General features: G+C 42.9%; 1 protein-coding gene across 3 annotated transcripts in view; it reads right to left on the bottom strand.

Annotated features, from left to right (window-relative positions):
* Positions 1–20,258, bottom strand: part of PTPRR (protein tyrosine phosphatase receptor type R) — a 191,199-nt gene that overhangs the window by 148,497 nt on the left and 22,444 nt on the right. Inside the window, exon 1 of one of the 3 annotated variants that reach the window (XM_074942050.1) lies at positions 17,513–17,531. The exons of the other annotated variants lie outside the window; for them this stretch is intronic. The gene's annotated coding sequence lies outside the window, so the exon portion shown is untranslated. Of the gene's footprint in view, positions 1–17,512; positions 17,532–20,258 lie in introns of those variants that run through there. 3 annotated transcript variants of the gene reach the window in all.

Below are 20,258 nucleotides of genomic sequence, written 5' to 3'. Positions count from 1 at the left end.
ACTCCGTGTAGCTCAGAGGGGAGATAGTGAAAGGAAGAGAATGAGATAAGGGGTGGGGTACTTGTGGGAGTCAGAGGACTGTGGCTGGCAGAGAAGGAACCTTGGAAGTGGATCAGGAAGGAACCATTTAGGACCAAGAGAATTTGCAGGACAGGAAAGGAGAAGGCTGAGACACATGAAACGTTGGGAGGGCAGAAAGATTGCAAGCAGAGGAGCAGGCGACTAAGGAGCACGGCAGGGGCAGGAGAATGAGTGGGAGCAAGGATACTAGGCAGACCAGGGTAGTTGATTGGGATGGGGAGGATTCTGAGGAGACAGAAGAGTGTAGTCAGTATACGGTAAGAAGAGTAGCTGAGCTGTTAGAGGAGAGATGGGGAGAGGGACCATGTGGCCGTTAGGAAGAAGTGAGTGGAGTCCCACTCCAAACAGCCAGGTAGGGGAAGCCATTTAACCTGAAATGACACCACACATCAATAGGGGGTGGGAACTTCCTCTGTTAGAGGGGAAAAAAGACAAATATTTTTCAAAATTTCAATATCTTATTATATGTTGGATCTTACTAAGTGTTGGAACTCAGAGTTGGCAATGCTGGAACCACCAAAGTAAGTGGACAGAGAGAGAAACAAATAGGCAGGTGAGGAAAGGGGCAGGGACACGAAAGGCTTGGAGTGTGGGTAGGAGAGGGGAGGTAAGTTAACATTCAGAGTCACCAGGCTCATGGGGGAAAAGAATGGGGAAAGGAACAAATCCACCACTAGGGATTTTGGGGTGAGAGTTCTGGAGGTGAGGAATTCTAGCAAAGCTAGACGGGATGTGGAAGGGGGCAGAGGGGAAAGAGGAGAGGGTGGCATAAGTTAGGGTAAATGCTTTGAGTGAGTGGCAATGGGGAAAAAAGAATGGAAAGCAATAGCATTTCAAAGTTATGTCAAAGTGCCCCTGAATGCATTACACCTCTGCTTAAATATAGAGGAATGCAGTTTTTACAGTGGGCAAAATAAGGCATGTCAAATAGGACTTTAATTCTCAAATTTCACGTGACTTCACATCAGTAATATAATAGCATAAATCCCAGTAGAAAGTATAATGCAAGAAAGAATGAACAATGCAGAAGCAATTTAGTGCAAGTCTGGCTGAAACTATTGTCTGGTTGACATTAATGCTTGACTAAAATGACTACCCATTATACGTGGAGGATTTTTAAAAGATTTTCCTTGCATGAATAAGTGAGCTATCCAAACAGAAAACATGAGAGTGGGCTAGATACACCACGCTTCAGTTTCACTCACTGCCTGTCAGCCTAGGTAATCACTCTGGTATTAGCTACTGAGTAGGTAACTTTCTCCCTTACCGTCCCCATTAGATATAGCACAGTACAATACATTTTGGGCTATGTATGTGGGCTAAACCCATGAACCGGACAGTAATTCCTTCTGGGTTGGGGAGGACTTCCACACCGCAGAGAGATAAAGTAATATTTTAACCAATAAAGTTCTATGGGTTAGGGAAGCACTGTGCCATGGAGTGTAGCTGGGCAGGATTTTCAGGTCCAGCATTTATGGTCCAAAGCAGAGACAGAGCACATATGCAAGCAGGGATTCAGAGCAGAGACTTGAACCAAGATCCCACACATTTCCAGTGAGTGCCCTAACCATAAGGCTATTGACTATTCTGGTCTATTCTCATTTTTTCATGAAAAATCTCAAAGGTCTTGGTTTTACTCTGACGTGAAGCAAAACCAAAACCAGGTTTTGAAGCCTTGAAACTTTTCATAAAATGAAGTTCTTGTTTTCCAGCCAGCTCTACCCTCAAGCAGGGCAGAACCCAACCATTAGGAGGACATGATGGTCTCCTCAGAAAATGACAATTAAACCAAGAGGAGCAGTTGTAAACAGAGAAATGAGAGAACACCAAAGGAAATGTAGAGTTGCATGTAGTCTGCCAAAAAATGATTTAGAGAGAGAACTTAGCAATGAGATCTCCTAGAGATAAGATAGATGGAGAGGAAAGAAAGAGCCAAGGACAAAGCAGAAGGGAAGTAAAATTTATTCCTGGTGAAGGTCTTAAGAGATCCTGGATCTCAATTATATATGCAAAGAAGGAAAGCCAAGAGAACAAGTTACTGTCCAGAAGAACCAGACAAGGGCATGTCTACATGGGCAGGTAATGTGCTCTATGTGGGTGTAATTTTTAAAATGCACTAACATGTTGCTCATAGTCAGGTGTATACTCTGCCGGTGCACTTTAATGTAGTGCTGTTTCAAACTGTACTATGTTTGAGTGCACTAAGGAATCTATAGTGCACACTAGTAGGGTCTCCCCAGACCAATTAATGCACAACATGTTGGTGTACTTTAGAAATCACACCCCTACAGAGCACTGTGTAGACAAGCCCTAAAACCTCCCTTCAGTTAATGCACTTCAGGCAAACTTTTTGGCCTGAGAGCCACATCTGGCTATGGAAATTGTATGGCAGGCCATGAATGCTCACAAAATTGGGGGTTGGGATGTGGGGCCGGAAATGAGGAGTTCAGGGTGCAGGAGGGGGTTCCAGGCTGGGTCAGGGGATTGGGGTGCAGGGGATAAGGGCTCTGGAGTGGGACTGGGCATGAGGGGTTTGGGGTGCAGGAGGGTGCTCCAGGCAGTGCTTATCTCAAGCAGCTCCCAGAAGCAGCAGCATGTCCCCCCTCCAGCTCCTACGTGGAGGGGCAGTCAGGCGGCTCTGCATGCTGCCCCATCCACCGGCGCTGCTCCCACAGCTCCCAGAAGCAGCGGCATGTCCCCCTCCAACTCCTATGCAGAGGCATGGCGCTGGCCAGGCAGCTCTGCATGCTGCCCCATCTGCAGGCACCGCCCCCACAGCTCCCGGCCAATAGGAGTGGCAGAGCCAGCACTTTGGGCAAGGGCAGCGTGCAGAGCCCCCTGGCTGCCCCTATGTGTAGGAGCTGGAAGGGAAACATGCTGCTGCTTCTGGGAGCTGTGTGGAGTGGGGCAAGCCCCCGAACCCGCTCTCCGGCTGGAGTGCCGGAGCGGGGCAAGCCCCTGACCCCATTCCCTGGAGGGAGCTTGAGAGCTAGATTAAAAGGTCTGATGGGTCAGACACGGCCCACGGGCCGTAGTTTGCCCACCCGCAAGTTAAGGGCATCTTCAAAACTGAAGAAACTACAGTAGTAATAATATGGCCAAACAGACAATGAGAAGTCAAAGATGGAATCCCCTAGAACAGAAGAGCAATGGATAGAAAGAAAAATTACAAAGTAAATAAAGACAGAGAAAAATAAGTCTTTGCCAAACTCGGACAATCATATCTGGCCAAAGGTAAGTAGGATTGGTGACACAGAATAAATTACTGAGGCCAGGACAGGTTTGATGTTCTTTTCAAGTTAAGTAGCAGATACTAAATGTTGTAAAAATATGTTTTTCCAAAGGTCAAAGAGCTGTGTACTTAGAGTACCAGAGGTACTGTGGATTCCTCTCTTTCATTATTTTACATTTAACAAAAAAATGTCATTGTATTCTATACATATAAAAGGTCTTATTGGAATAACTATAGCAGAGTATACTATTCATATAGAATAATATATTTGGCAAACTTAACCTTTTATTTTTTTATAAGTTATCTGCAAACAGATAACAATATCCACCAATTAATTTGTTTGTTCAAAAACCGTCTAAAAATTTTATGGAAACACCTCAATAAACTATTTAGTTTGGCTATTGCTTTGAATATTCCAAATTTGAATTGTTTCCACTGGCTTGATAATTAGGGCCCTACCAAATTCATGGTCCATTTTGGTCAATTTCACAGTCCGAGGATTTTAAAAATCATAAATTCAATGATTTCAGCTATTTAAATCTGAAATTTCATAGTGTTGTAATTGTAGGGGTCCTGACCCAAAAAGGAGTTGGCGGGGTCGCAAGGTTATTTTAGGGGGGGTCACGGTATTGCCACCCTTATTTCTGCTCTGCCTTCAGGTCTGGGCAGCTGGAGAGTGGTGGCTGCTGGCTGGGAGCCCAGCTCTGAAGGCAGAGCCGTCGCCAGCAGCAGTGCAGAAGTCAGGATGGCCTGGTACGGAATTGCCACCCTTACTTCTGCGCTGCTGCCTACAGAGCTGAAGGCAGCAACGCAGAAGTAAGGGTGACATGGTATGGTATTCCCATCCTTATTTCTCTGCTGCTGCTGGCTTCAGAGCTAGGCACCTGGCCACCAGCCGCCACTCTCCGGCTGCCCAGCTCTGAAGGCAGCACAGAAATAAGGGTGGCAATACTGTGACCCCCGCTAAAATAATCTTGCAACAGCCCTCTGCAATTCTCTTTTGGGTCAGGACCCCCAATTTGAGAAACGCTGGTCTCCCCCGTGAAATCTGTATAGTATAGGGTAAAAACACACAAAAGACCAGATTTCCCCTTGGGGCAGCGGACCCAGATTTCACGATCCATGACACATTTTTCAGGGCCATGAATTTTGTAGGGCCCTATTGATAATGTTTCTAATCCCTGACTGGTGGAGTGAAATGTCCAGAATCAGACTTCCCATGAAAAATATTTGTGATTACAAATTCATCATGGTTTGCTTTGTGAATATTCTACAATATTTGCACAAAATTCACTGTTTTGGTTATTCCTCCCAATGGACCGAGATTCAAAGAAGGTAAACAGTTAAGTAGTGAGTTTGTTTAAAAGCTAAAACAAGGTTTGCTTTCCTTCCTTTTGTGTGTGCACACATCCCGCCCACCCCACCATTCACCCATTTCTACTTCATAGAGTTTAAGGCCAGGAAACCATTTTGATGATTGGGTCTGATCTGCATAAACACAGGTGGTTATCTTCACTCTTCCACATCTCTATTTTAAAAAGAAAAATTGATCATAATAGTAATTGTTATTTTTATTACCCTACATGAAATATTGGGGAGCTCGTTTGTTATACAGCATTTTGCTCACTAAAACCGATACCCTACCACAATATCTGTTATGTGAATAATTTTTCATTGACTGGATGAAGACAATAATGAAAATAAAAGTCCACAACTAAACTAGCACTGTTTTGCATGTATTTTTAGTACACTGCACCCACAGCTGTCTAAAATTAATTAGTGCTTAAATGAAAGTTGCCTGATATCAGACTACCAGACTCACTTTTTCTAATATCCATCCTGGCTTTCAATTTAGAATCAAAAAGCCAAGAACTGAAAAGCAGGGATGTCATAAATGATTTATGGACATCCTACTTTTATGTAGGGTACATTTGTTATTCTGCTTGATGCATCCATATGTAATTCATTCATTATTGAAAGACTCATGTTGCAGTTATTTCATAAAGGTTATATCCATTTTCAGAGAGTTTCTCAGCAATTACATTTGAAAGCTAAACAGTCAATGACTACTTAAATTTAGCATATGGATTTCTAATATATCATGTATTGTAATATTACAAGTCTGTGCTTTCTAGTAAGATAAATCTAGAAAAAAAACAAACAAAAACAAGATAAGTAAACTTATTTCTTTCTATTTCTGAACATGGAGGTGTACTGTATTTTCAAGTGAATGTTCCCTTGTCCTAAACAGGTGTAGGGACAGTAGGTGCAGGAGGTGTTCCTAATGCTGCTCATCCATTTGCTAACTATTTATATTACAGCAATTGCTAGCTACCCAACCAAAATCGCAGCCCTATTGCAATAGGTACTGTGCAACGATATAGTAAGAGACAGCTCTTGGCCAAAGAGCTTACAACCTAAATAGGCAAGATGAATGCAGGGAAGGTGGGTGAAAAAAAGAAAGAAAAAATGTTAAATAAATTATTAATTTGCCATTGAATTTGATTGCTTCTCTTTCCCACACCTGTACTGACCATCACTGAGGCTAAGTAGGTAGATTCACATCTACTTACAGCACCCTTCCCGAGTCAGCCTGTCAGAGGGTACCAGAGAACACTGTATGCTTTGTGTTCTGGTTGCACATCACCTTCACCTTGAGACAAAGACTTTCTGTTCTATACTGTTTCCAGGCTTAGTTTACTAGATGAATGAAAGGTCCCTAAAAAATGAGGCCGTAGTTTAGGCCATTCTGCTGCTGGCCCTAAATACCCATATTTTTCATGGCCTGTCAACTAAGAGCATCAGATAAACATAAACTGTGTAATACCTAAATTTGAAGCATCATTACCATCTGTGTATAGGTAATTATTAGCATCCAGAACTGTGCTCTCATTTAGCCACTATGTTAGATACAGCATAAAATAAGGCACATTATTAGCAAATTGGCCAAACAATGTATAACTGTATGAACACCACAGCACTACCGACCATAATAAAAATGTTCATTTTTTCTGTGAAAGCAGGTTTTAAAATGAAGAACATTATTAATGTAATTAGCCTCAACAAAGGGATAACCCCTTATTTTCAGCCACCAACACATGCTAATAGAAGCAGGATAATGGGCAATCAGTGAAAAGAAATCCAGTAAAAGACATTGTGTCTCTCAGACAAAAGAGTTTAGCACATCATAAATGTTAAAATCTTTGTATTGTCTGTGATTAGTCCTACAGTGATGTACATGATCATTACTAAAGACAATGCACATGTGCAGCTAAAGCTGCATGAAGTAGGTATTCCAATAGCCTTCTCCAGCAGCTGATAAAGGCTGAAAATGTAAAGTCTGTTTCAATTTGTATTTAAATAAACACAGCTACAATACAGCAACAGCCAGCCCCTACACTTTCTAATGCTTTTATGTTATTATAAACGCTTCATGTGTAGCCGCAATATTTTCATGATGCTTTTACCACATACAGGGACTAGAAGAATTTTATCAAATTGGTCCCAGACTCCCAAAGTATTTTCCGCCAGCTTATTATGGAGCAGAGCCAAATGAGAATTAGCTCCATTACAGACTGTCAGTCATGAATGACCTTCAAGGGAAGGGCAGCAGAAGGGTAAAACAACATTGCTTAAGCACTTATAAGAACAAAATAAAGACAAAGGTTCAGTACCTCTATGCATACCTCCCCTGGGAGCTCACCATTCCTGTAACCATTACGCTCCTGCAGGGCTTTCAAAAAAGGTTTCAATGTGATACCCATGTGATAGCTTTTAAACGCATTCAAGCTGTCCCTTTCAGCTGTGCTCAGTTCCAGAATCCAGTATTGTTCATTTAAACACACTTTGGCTACATACAGTTTGGTCACTCTCCATTATGCCAAAGTGCACAAATATTTGATCTTTAAGGAGCCAAAGGTTCATCCTCAAGATCCTCTTCTACCTCCTAATCTTTGGCTTCTATAACTCAAAATAGCATCATATTTTAAAATAAAATATTGCAGGTTGACAGCTTCATACTAAAGTGAGTAGATGAGATATTTTCTTTTTTAAAAAGCCATGCTAAAATTGTTACATTATTAACCTTTAAAAGATGACTAACTTGTCTGTGTGTGTATATATCAATCACACAGTTATCTGTTGAGGGCCCTAGAGAAAACTATCTAAAGTGAAGAAACCAAGGGAATAGTGCAAGGGCTCAACTGCCAGATCCAAGAAAATGTTTACTGATAAGAAAACACATGTTGTCTCATCATCTGAGTGCCCTTTCTCTGCCTTTTCAGTGGTGGTGTAAGGGAATCTGGGTTTTCACAAAGACAATTCTCTAAGGGCTCTAACAGAGATGAATAAAAAGCTCTCTCTGTGCTTCCTCACTGTTCATTCCTCAAGTAGACCAGTGTGCCGTATATTTTTATTTGAGACAGATGGTAACTTTTTGGGGAGAAGGAGGAGGGGCTCATTATACTGAGTGCCTTTGGGGATCTCATTCATTGGTGAGTTAGGATTGTTGGGCACCTGTAGTGTGGATATAGCAATTTGGAACCTGATACAACAGAATGCTGCCTCCCTGACTCTGTTTTAGGGTGTAGTGAGGTCATCAGCTTTTATAGGAGAAACACTGATCAGATCGTGGCAGATATAAGACCATTTGGAATATGCACTTGATTTATTCACCAAGGGCAAAAATCTGCTACCACTGCCATGCAAGGTCCCCTTTTACAGGGAAGCAGGGTGGTTTCAATCCACAAGGGATCTGGGGGGCCGGAAGTGTGGACCACACTAGACTCAGGCTCCTTAGGTAAGGGAACAGACAAGGCCAACGGAGGGGACAAGAAGACCTACCTCTTGTATTTACTCTTACTCTTACAGCCAAATCTTCATTCTCAACCTAAATAGCTAGGGTAGGCACTAGCTAGATGCACAGGTGCAGGAGGAAAGGCAATCTACTTCCCCCTACCTTCCCAAAGGCTACTGAAGCCCAATGGCTAAAATGGCTCTCTATACCACTTATATGCCCTGACTGTGAGTGCTAAGGAAGAAGGCCCTGAACTGCTAAACAGCGGATCCTCTGTCCCCTCCCTTGGCCTTGACTGGCCCCTACCAAGCTGCACATGGGGAGCCCCAGTGGACTGAGACCACTCTGCCCCGCCCCCACTATATATACACATATAGCTAGTAATTACAATCTAAACATCTATTTGTTGTTTTTTTTCAGTTCACCTTTAAGAAAAAATTAAAAGGCAGAATTCAAAAGACACCAGGGGCCCAATCTTGAAGTCCTTATTCAGTTTCCATTTAATTCATACTCATGAAAATCTCCAAGTAACTTCAATGGGAGTTTCCCTTAGTAAGAAATGAAGGAAAAGTGAGGAAGAACTTGGCAATTTCACAAAAGATGCTGAGCTGGGCATTTAGAAAGAAAGGTTACCACTTTGTTCTGTGCAAAACTCAATTTGAAACAAAACAGAAAATATACTCTGGATTATTATGAGTGACCCTTTTCAGGACTCCCAGCACTCAGCTAATCAGTTAAAGAATTTTGTGTTCTGGACTATCCCACCACTAGCCTTCTATTAACATTTTCTAAGGAAGATGACAAAATAAAAATAAATGTGCCCTGTGAAGGTTTTAGTGCACATTACTGCCTCAGAATCTTTCCTGACATCTTCCACAAAGACTGACGGCAAACACAATGCCATGATAATGGCTCAGCATGCCATTATCCCTGCTGAAGCACATAGAAGGAAGCAGAAAGCAAATGAGGACAACAAATGCAGACTCTCCAAACTTCTTTGTGCAAATAAAATCCAGAAGGACAGAGCTGAAAAGGAGCTGGAGGCTATTAAGGGCTACTTGTAAAGCATGCTGCAGATATGTTATGCCTTGTACAATTACTCAAGAATAAGTTGAGAATAAGAATAAGGATAAGTAATGGGGAACATTAATCTTTTATTAGAGGGTGGACTTAGGGTTTGAGGGCAAAATGTTTTGAAGGTTTGATGAGAGAGAAAGTACTCAGGCCCAAGGCAGACAGACGTAAGTGGACACACCAGGAAAGTGATTACACTCACATGAATGGAGTGATTGATAAAACTGTCCTCATTCTTACTGTATGACTAACATGTACTGCTCATTAGCAATTCAGCACTGTAATAATGAAAAGGTCTCAGAACTTCACTATGTATCAGTGCAATACTTGTCTGACACATGAAACAAACAAAGGACAAAAACATGATCTAAGAAATGAAAGATCCATTTTCCTCAGATGGACCCATCTAATTTCTTTCAGAGTTCACAAATTTGAGTCCTCAGAAGGCCTCTTCAAGAAGTCATTGCCGAGATGCAATATTTTATTTATTACCCCTTCACTCTCCATGGTGCCACTTCTCTTAAGCTTGCAATATCAGGACTCCGCTGTTAAGTGACATCTGACTTTCTGTCATGCTTCACAGGCTAAAGCTTAGCTTCTTGCCCCACAGTTGGCCAAGCTGCCAGTTTATGGATGACTAGTTCTCCTGAGCACCATTGCATTTTACCTTCTTTTTCATTCTACGTATTAATAGGCTTTAACCCTCTGAGAAAAGTTCTGCTCCTTCTTTACAGGGTTCTTAGAGTCAATGGACTTGTTACACTTTGCTGAACAGGGGTACAGGATATGGGGAACTCCCCAGCCTGCGGGAAGGGGTGGGGGAAAAGAGTGCCCTCTGAGTAGCCAGGAGAAACAATATTGTAGTGTTGCCAACTCTCATGATTTGATTGCGAGTCAAAGGATTTTGCTGCCTGCTGGAGGAGCTGTCACAATGATGCAAAAAGCTCCTCTGATCCTGTGATTTTCAAGGCTCGGTGGAGCTCTGTGTGAGAGCCTCAGGGCTAAGGACACAGACCTGCCCTGCCACTGAGCCCTGCCTTCACATATGGCCCTACAGCAGAAAGAGGGCTCTGGAGGAGCTGGAGGCAGGGGGTAAGGGAATTGGTGCTGCTGGGTTCCAAGCAGAGAAGTCCTAGAGCAGCAGGAGGAAGAGAAATGATGCTGCTGAGTCAAGACAGTAATAGGAAATAGATGGCATTTCCCCCATCCTAGGGGTGAGGAGACAGTAAATGGAGTCTCTACTTGGCAGCCTGGGGAAAGTGGTGCATTAAAAGCTGACCTTTCAACCTGGAATTAGCACACACACACATTGGCAGAGGATTAGAGGGGAGTTAAAGTCAAAAGAGACCAAAACCAATTTGATGTAAAAAAAAATCATGCTGGGAGGGGGACCCTCAACTAATGAGGGTCTGACTCATGATTTTTGATCTCTTCAGGTTGGCAATACTGTGCATATTGCCGTTGTGCTCACACTGTCTGGCTGGAATCAGGATCTCATTGTGCTAGGTGCTGTACACACACAAAGACACTATTACTGCCTTAAAGAGCTTACAGTCTAATTTAGGATGAGATGTGACAAGGGAATGGGACAAACATGGAGCAGGAAGAGGGGAAGGAGGGTGTCAGTAACAATCTCCATATTTTCACACATTCTGTAATAAACATGCTGACTCATTATTTGGTACCTTCCCTCATCCCTGAACCAGCTGGAGGGAAAGGGATTGACCAGCTCTGTGTTAACCAGTTCAACATCTTGCCAGGAGAGAACTCCACAATGCCTAGAGAGCAGCAAAAGGAAGTAGCAAAGGGAAGTAGGAAGGGGAGAAAGAGCCAGATACTGCTTATGAGAAAGAGCCAGATACTGCTTATGAGAAGCAGCAGCAGGCTGGAGGCCAGGGGCCCAACAGTAGCAGGAGAATACTGGGGAGCAGCCTGCAAACAGGAGAAGGAAGGGTCTAGGACAGCTAGAAGATGCTGGGGCAGCCTATTGGCAGAAGCCATTATTGGAGTACTTTGCTGGGACTCATCAAGGTGTTAGAACCCGTAGGGCCTAGCAGCTGAAACACTTGCAATTCTAGCCCTTGGATAACAGTACACCTGCCACAATACCACAAACTCGGAGCTGCTTGGGAAAGAGTGGTGTTTTCCGGTAACATTTCAAAATAAAACAAGCCTTTTTTTAATTTCAGAGAAATTATCTGAGGTTTTTTTTTTTTTTATGGGAAAAGTTCACTCTAAATGAAATTTTTCCACAAAAAATGTTTCGCGGGGAAAAAATAGTTTACAAAATGTTTTCAGCCACCTCTACACATAGTATGTCAGAACAAAGGCTTCTTACCACAGCACTCCAGCATCTCTACTGAGTGGGGACAATTACAGGTCCAAATCATTGACAAATATTGTTGCTGTGCTCCCCCAGGACCTAACCCGTTTGGTTGGCTGATTTCCTGCGGGTATAGCAGCAAAAGTGGGACTCAAGGAGGTATTTGAAGGAGGAGAGTGTAGTAGCTTACAGACTAGTTCAGAGGGAACATTCCATGTAGAAGGCACGACTTAGAAGAAGGGATGAAGAATTAGAAAAGCAGGCATCATTAGCAGAGCGGATGTGATGGGGCAATGCAATAAAACACAAGAGCATATAAATAGGGAGGAGTGTTGTAGTAGCCGGGCAAGGTACTAACAAACTTCAACAGGACTTTATTTTTTAAAGTGAAAACCTCTTTTCCAAGCTGCTGCTGCACCCTCAGTAGCTCTCCCTCAGCCTCTTCAACTCTTCCCCCATCCTTTCTGTTTCCTGTCCTTTCAGACTCCCAACAGCCAGTGCTCCCAATTCTAATAATTACAAGCAACATCTAAACACCACATTGTGTCGTCTCTTAAGAAACTCTCCCAATTACAATAAACATTGTTGTTCTAACCACAGGAACAAATAGGAAACAAGGCACTATACTGTTGACAGAAATATTACACTAAAAACACTATAGATACTACATAATATAGTCTCTAGTCCAGACAGGTGGTCGTCCGGGTCTGACAGGCCGTCTCTCAAGCCCTGGTTCCAGTGCAATGTCTTGTTGTGTTGATACTACGGTGAATTTATCCAATGCAGATTTGGTGTTGGCATAATCTCCTCTTGGTGCATAGGCAGGTGTGAGATAAGAAGCATTCCATACCCGCCCATCAGAAAGTCGATAGGTGTAGGGTCCCTTCTTCTCTATGATTTTAAGAGAAGCTGTGAATTTATGGTCCCCTTTGTGTAAAATTCCAGGTTTTCATATTCTAATGAAAGAACCACACTGAAACTTTGGTTCCTTAGCACCCCGCTGCTTGTCTGTGAAAGCCTTAGACTTTGCTTGGTTCTGTTCAACTGTTTTTCTCACATCATCCTCGGCTGGGGCCTCAGGTCGTGCCTTTAACAATCCAGAAATGTTCCGTTTAGTATTCATCTGTTTCCCATGCAGTAACTCTGCGGGTGATCTTTGCGTTGTGGCATGTCATGTAGCCCGGTATGCTTGCAAGAAATCAGTAGTGAAGGTTATCCACAATCACCCTTCCAGTTTAGCCATTTGTAAACTCTCTGTTAAACCGTTCGATTTCCCCATTGGCTTGAGGGTAGTATAGGGACAACCTTCTGTGTAAAATGTTCCTCTCTGCTAGAAAAAAGTTTCAAACTCCAGGGAAGTAAATTGACTACCATTATCTGAAATCAGTTCTTTGGGGTTACCTTCCCTGCTAAAAACTGAAGAGAGGAACTTAATTACTGTAGCAGAAGAGATTTGCGATGTAAATGCTACCTCAGGCCATTTACTGAAATAGTCTATTAAAGTGATGGCATAATGGCAGTCAATTGGAGCAGTATCAAAGGGTCTTACAATGTCAATCGCCACTTTTTCCCATGCAGATTCAGGAAGAGGAACAGGCTGTAATGGAGGGGTACATGTAACTGCTGTCTTATCATGCATTTGGCAAGTGACACAGGATTTTATGAAAAAAGAAAAGGAGTACTTGTGGCACCTAAGAGACTAACAAATTTATTTGAGCATAAGCTTTCATGAGCTACAGCTCACTTCATCAGAGTGAAGTGCTTCAGTTTGAGAGTCCATCCCTGGCCACCAATACAGATCCCGTAGTCGTTGTTTGGTTCGGACAATTCCTTGATGAGTATCATGTGCCAGGTGTATGAGTTCTTCTGGCACAAGTAGCTGGTGTGTACCTCGTAGCACACAGACATCAAGCAAAGAAAGTTCATCCCGAATTCTAAAATAAAGGCAGCAAAACTGAGTCAAGGTTTTTAGGGTTACTGAGCTCTTTGCCAGAAATTCCCGTAGTTTTTGTTGAATTGGACACGCTGAACAAGCGCCTTGAAATTGTTCTCTTGTAACTGTAGTGAGAGTGCTTGTAATAAGTGCAACTACTACATCCTATCCTCCGGTGGACCATCTGGTGAAGGCAAAGGCAGGCGAGAAAGGCAATCAGCTACCACATTTTGGTTTCCAGGCTTATATTCCAGTTCATAATTGAAAGAGAGTAGTCTTGCAGACTATCGAGCAATACGGTATCCTGATCTTCCCAGTCCTTTTGTGGTGAGCAGCGTCGTCAAAGGGCTGTGGTCTGTGCGCAACTTGAATGTGCAGCCCCACAGGTAGAGTTCTCCATTTTTCAGTAGCCCAGACACAAGCAAGTGCTTCTTTTTCGACTGTAGAATATTTTCTCTCAGCATTACTTAGTGTCCTTGAAGCAAATGCAACAGTCCTCTCTGTGTTGTCCTCATGAAGTTGTGTGAGGACAGCCCCAAGTCCATAATCAGAAGCATCAGTTACAATTGTGGGCAATGCAGGACTGAATAGTGCAAGTACTGGACTATGTACAATCAAGTCTTTCACCGTTTCGAAACTAGCTTATGCATCGGTTGTCCACACTAAGGTTGAACTTCCCCGTTGTAATTCCCGTAACTGTTCAATGACAGAAGCATAATTGGGAATGAATTTTGCATACGAAGAGGTAAGACCCAAGAAGGGAACGTAAGGTTTGCAAATCTGTTGGAGGAGGAGGATTTGAAATTACCAGGATATGAGCCAGATCAGGTTTTAGTCCAGCCTGTGAAATTGTATGCCCCAGAAAGGAGAGTTCAGTTTGTCTAAATTTGCATTTGGACCTATGGGCTTGAGGCCTGCTTTGCTGATGAGTTTAGTGCAGACTGAAGGTTATTGTCATGCTCCTCTGAAGTATTTCCAAACATGATAATATCATCCAAATAGCACTGAACTCCATGTTGATTCTTCAAAATCAATGACATCATTTTTTGGAAGGCACTTGGGGCTGATGCGAGACCATATGGAACATGTCTAAAATGAAATAGTCCCTCATGTAATAAATGCTGTGAGGTGTCTGCTATCTTCATGCAACATAACCTGGTGGTATGCGCTCTGAAAATCAAGAGTAGAAAACATCTTTGCTCCATGGAGTTGTGCAAATACTTCTTCTATGTGAGGAAGAGGATGGCTGTCAATCACAATAGCTTTATTTGGCTCCCTTAAGTCCACTCAAAGGTGAATGCCTCCACCCTTCTTCTACGTCACTACTATAGGTGAAACCCATTCCGAGGAGTCCATCTCTTCAATAATGTCCTTTTGAACAAGTTTTCTAAGTTCCTCTGAAACAGTTTCCCTGTCTGAAAATGATAAGCGCCGTAATTTCTGTCCTTCAGGCATCACATTATTCCGCATTTTAACTTTATGCAGAAACCCATGAGCAGAGAAGGGTTTCTCCTCAACCTGGTGTTGGGTCCCAGCTGAAACTGGTGTGTGTACCACAAGAGTGCTTTGCTGAGGAAGATCAATTCGTCCATTAACTACCCTGAGATTTAAAGCAGCCAATAAATCTCGGCCAAGGATAGGAGTGCCTTTGTGGACAATGTAGAACTTTGCAGTTACACAGCAATCACCAAAAGTAACTATTGCTGGCAGGCAGCCACGTACTAGAATATGGTTTTTCAAATAGCACACCAAGTGAAGCTTGGGTTCAGTAAGAGGCACATCTTTAAAGTAATGCAAATAGATGGAATCAGGTAGTATAGATACTGCTGAGCCAGCGTCCAACATTAGCTGAATGGTGGAAACGTTTACCATGCACTTTATTTGTTCTGGAATATGTGCAGTAGTGATTTTGTCCACGCTCAGCACAGTAACATCTGGTATTGTAACTGCATGCACCTGTTGATTGAACTGGCTGCTGCGACATACTTTAGCAAAATGCCCAATCTTTTTGCAATGATTGCACTGAGCTACTTTTGCCGGACATCCTGTGTAGCTTGCAAGGTGTTGTGGAGATCCACAGCAAAAGCATGCTTTTACTGTATTTTGAATTTGCTGATTTGGTGGTTTTTCATTAGTTTTCCTCTTGCAGTTGTGTGTCTGCAGAGATAGTGAACTTTTCTGCAAAGGAGTCACAGCCTGGACTGTGCCTCCTGTATCCATGCCCATTATTCTGGCTTCAGCTGTAGCTGACTCAATCTGGGGAGCAACGGTTATTGCTTTTTCTAGTGTAAGTTGTGGTTCTAGAAGTAAACGTTCTCTTACATGAAGCATGGTTGTTTTTTCAATGAGCTGGTCTCTAATCATCTCATCTGCCGTATTCCCAAAGTCACAAGTTACAATCAGACTCCACAGGGAAGCAATATACTGCATTATAGGCTCCCCTAGTTTCTGGTCACGCTGGCAAAATCTGTAGCGATTAGCTACTACATTCACTCTTGGTACAAAAAAGTTCTTTAATGCAGTGAGTGCAGTCTCATATTTATCATCTGCAAAGGGAAAAGTGTAACATGTACGCTGCCCGTCTGCTCCAAGGCAGTGGATTAGCAGAGCATGCTTTGGGGGGTGGGGGTTTGAGCATTCGCCTGCTAAACCCAGTGTTGCGAGTTCAATCCTTGAGGGGGCCATTTAGGGATCTGGGGCAAAAATTGGGGATTGGTCCTGCTTTGAGCAGGGGGTTGGACTAGATGACCTCCTGAGGTCCCTTCCAACCCTAATATTCTATGACTCTATGACTTTCTTACTTCAGAAATCTCTGTAGCACTGATTGCAAGCAGATAAGTCTCAAACATATGGATCCAGACAGTAAAAGCAATTGGAGGCTCACCTGGGCTTTGTAGAAAGGGTGCAGGTGGGTTCAGAGGCAGAAGATCCATCCTCGTCACCAAAATGTTGTAGTAACCAGGCAAGGTATTAAAAAACTTCAACAGAACTTTATTTTTTAAAGTGAAAACCTCTTTTCCAAGCTGTTGCTGCACCCTCCGTAGCTCTCCCTCAGCCTCTTCAACTCCTCCCCCCTCCTTCCTGTTTCCTGTCCTTTCAGACTCCCAACAGCCAGTGCTCCCAATTCTAATAAATACAAGCAACATCTAAACACCACAAGGAGCAGAGCTGTAAAGGGCCTTGAAGGTGAGGGCAAGACGCTTGAGCTTGATGCAGTGGGAAATGGGGAACCAATAGAAGCATTCAGAGGGTGCATGTGCTTATGAGGTATGGGCAGATCAACAAGCAAGGAAAGATGATTGCAACAACTGAATTTTGTATGCATTGACATGGGGGCAACATGGGTATCGGGGTGACCAGAGGGGGGACGGTGACAGTAATTGTGAGAGGAGGCTGGAGTAATGGTGACAGCGCAGCTCCACTATGGCTCCACAGCTTCAAGGAAGGATTCCATCTCCAACCTCCCACCTACGGGAGCTGTGCACTGTGGAGAGGATATCCAGATTTCCACACCCACCTCAAAAGTTTGGCCAGACCACATCTCTTCCTGGTTCTCAGATGCCCTATGAGATAGGAGACTCAACTGCTGATGAAAAAACACACTTGATGGCATGGAAGAACTACAGCACAAGGGGTTTAATGCTTTCAGCCCAGCACCAAAAACTATGGCTTGAGGCAGAGATCCTCTCTCACCACTCATAGGGGTTGCCATGTTGCTGTAGAACTATTCCAGACTATAAGCAGCTGGCAAACCCAAATGGCCTTCAATTTATTCCAGTATCCAGCACACTCCACAGAGAGTTAGCAGCCTTTTTCCTTAGTGAGGATTAAGCATACCTGAAATGGAATTCAGAGCCAGAGAGATGAGGACAAAGCGAACAGTGCTTCACACTGCTGTACTGACTTGAGTCCAGTCACACAAAAGGAATTCTTGGACACATAATTGGAACTTTGAGCCATTGCCTGTGAGTCTACAAAATGCAAGTGACACATACACACACAAACACACTGGTCTTGCCTTTTTCTTGGAAGTGGAATGAGAACAGGAGATAAGGAAATTCCCACCAATCTTACCTGTGCCTGTGTAACCCACACACCTTCCGGGTGAGGTGTTGTGTCCCATCTAGTGGCACCAAGACCACTTAGAGAGAGAATTAAATGAGTCTGCTCTACAGCCTTAGGTAACAGGCAGTTGGCTTTTAGCTTATGTGGTAGAGGCTCATGCACTAAGCTCCAGAGATCCTTGGTTCGATCCTGCCTGCCGACAACCAGGGTCTGTCGGTATTACAAGTGGGGGCTCATCCCGGATTTCAACTGCGAAGTCTCTGAAGCTCGGGACACGCTTCCTCAGCTAGAGGAAGTAGGTAACCCACACACCTTCTGGGTGTGGTGTTCTGTCCCATCTAGTGGCACCGCCACCACTTAGAGAGACATAAAGGAGTCTGTTCTACAGCCTTAGCTAACAGCCGGTTGGCTTTTAGCTCGTGCACTAAGTTCCAGGTTTGATCCCACCCGCTGACGACTGAGGTCTGTCAGCGTTACACCTGCAAAGACAAAAAGAAAGGGAAACTAAAGTCTACGGGTAAGTCACTGATATGAAGGCTGATTTTTATCTAACACTAGTGTTAATAGGGAATAACTCCAATAAAGTCAGTGGAGGTGAGTTACACTGATGTAAAATGAATGCAATTAAGAGAAGATTCATGCTTATTGAAACTATTATTTTGTAAGGTACAGGACTTTACAGTGATGAGCATGGTACAAATTAAGGGTCAGACAGATTTTGGCATTTGTGAATATGGTGTGCAAGAGATGAAGGAGGAAAGGAAAGAGTGAATGCAATGATCAAATGCGTTAGCTTTTCATCTCCTGAAACCTGAAGGCAAAACACTTTGTAGGAAACAAGTGAAAATGCATCTGATAGTCTCAGCTCAATCTCTAATGGACATTTATCGGCATCACAAAACCAATCAAACACCACAATGCATTTGTTAGTCAGTCTGGGAGAGACTCAGGACTGAATAAGCAATTGCCCTTTCAACTTGAGGAACCAACAACATAGCTAAAGGCTGGAACAAAAAGGGTCAGCAAGTACAATACAGCAAATGTTTCTGTTTGCCCTTAATGATCAAAACCCAAAAGACACAACAAGCAGCAAATGCTGGTTATAGACCGAAAGGAAATGTTAGAGTTAACAAGCTTTGGCACAGCTCTGAGAAGACACCTGTAGGCCCCCAGCTAACCTGACTAATCAAGGCTATTAGTCCTTCACTTTTTCTTCCAAGTTCCCCCCAAACAGGGTTTAAATTACTCAAAAGTGTGCCAGACAGCTGCATGTTTAATAATAAATAAGTGTTTATCCATGTACTATTTCTGCCTTCTGTGTACTGCATTGACCCTCGTGGCACTCATCTTGAGCATATACCAGTGGTTCTCAAACGTTTGCATTGGTTATCCTTTCACACAGCAAACCTGAGTGAGACCCGCCCTTAAACATAAAAATTGTGGTTTTAATTTATAACACTATTATAAATGCTGGAGGCAAAGTGTGGTTTGAGGGTGGAGGCTGACAGCTCGCAACCCCCCATATAATAACCTTGTGACCCCCAGTTTGAGAACCCCATGCATATACTTTACTCTGAATAATTGCATCTCAGTTTGGAGAATCAAGAGTGAAATGAACAAACGCTCACACAAACCCTGAAAATATGCATTTTGTTTGATAAATAAATAGCTTTTCCAGTTACAAAATAAACCCTGGTGAATAGGGCACTTAAAATACAGTCCTGTGAGAAACAAGTAATCCCTTACATAAAACCATCAATCAGCTGTTCTCATGTGTTTTCTGGTATTGCTTAAAGGAACATATGGCCTAATAGTCAGACTGGGTCTGTGAGGCATAGTTATACAACAGCCAAAGCCCCTGTAAAAGCTCTTGTTTTGCCCCTATTGTTCCTTAAAAAACAAACAAAAACACTAGAAGCATAAGATAAGGCAAGCATTTTCCTGTGATAGAAAGCCTCAAGTTATATAACATTTACCTCCTCTTCCTTCCCCAGATAAACATGCACAGCAATTTCCCCAGGTTCATTGCAAAGATAACCCATGAATGCAACTCTTTTATTGAAGGAGTCCCAAAACAACTCCTTTGCACACAGAATTCTTGGCTTCACAACATGCTTCAAGGAATCAGCTGTATGTGGGTGAAACTTTGTTTGTTAGATGGTCTTTTTCTAACATAGAATTTCACCTTCTAATAATTCTACATTCCTGGTACAGTCACTCTTCTTCTCTGCCCCTACTACGCAGAAAATTAAATTTAAACTGCTGAAATTTGACTGAATTTTGTTCCTTCTCCTTTGCAATAAACTGTGAGAGTACTGATTTAGTTAAAAAATAACCCCTCTTTTCAAGCTTTCCTACTAAATCCCAACATGCATTAGGCAAGTAACTGGATTACAGGAAGCGTTGACACTAGCAATTGCCCTTTCAAGCTGAGGAACCAACAACATAGCTAAAGGCTGGAACAAAAAGGTCAGCAAGTGCAATACAGCAAATGTTTGCCCTAAATGATCAAAACCCAAAAGACACAACAAGTAGCAAATGCTGGTTATAGACAGAGAGAATGCCATAAATGCATTCAAAACAAACCTAGTCCTTTTCAAATGTCATTAATGCAGAAATTCATTTAGCATTAAATTCACAGAAGAAAACTCAGATGTGAAAAACCCTGCAAATAGCGGATGTCTGATTGAATTCCAACAGGCACTTTGCAATGGAAGAGCTGCCCGATGGTGGAAGGCATCCTCCAGGAAAATTC

The sequence above is a fragment of the Natator depressus genome, chromosome 1 (assembly GCF_965152275.1).
Source record: "Natator depressus isolate rNatDep1 chromosome 1, rNatDep2.hap1, whole genome shotgun sequence".
Classification (NCBI taxonomy): domain Eukaryota; kingdom Metazoa; phylum Chordata; order Testudines; family Cheloniidae; genus Natator; species Natator depressus.
This window is presented reverse-complemented; position numbering and strand designations above follow the sequence as displayed.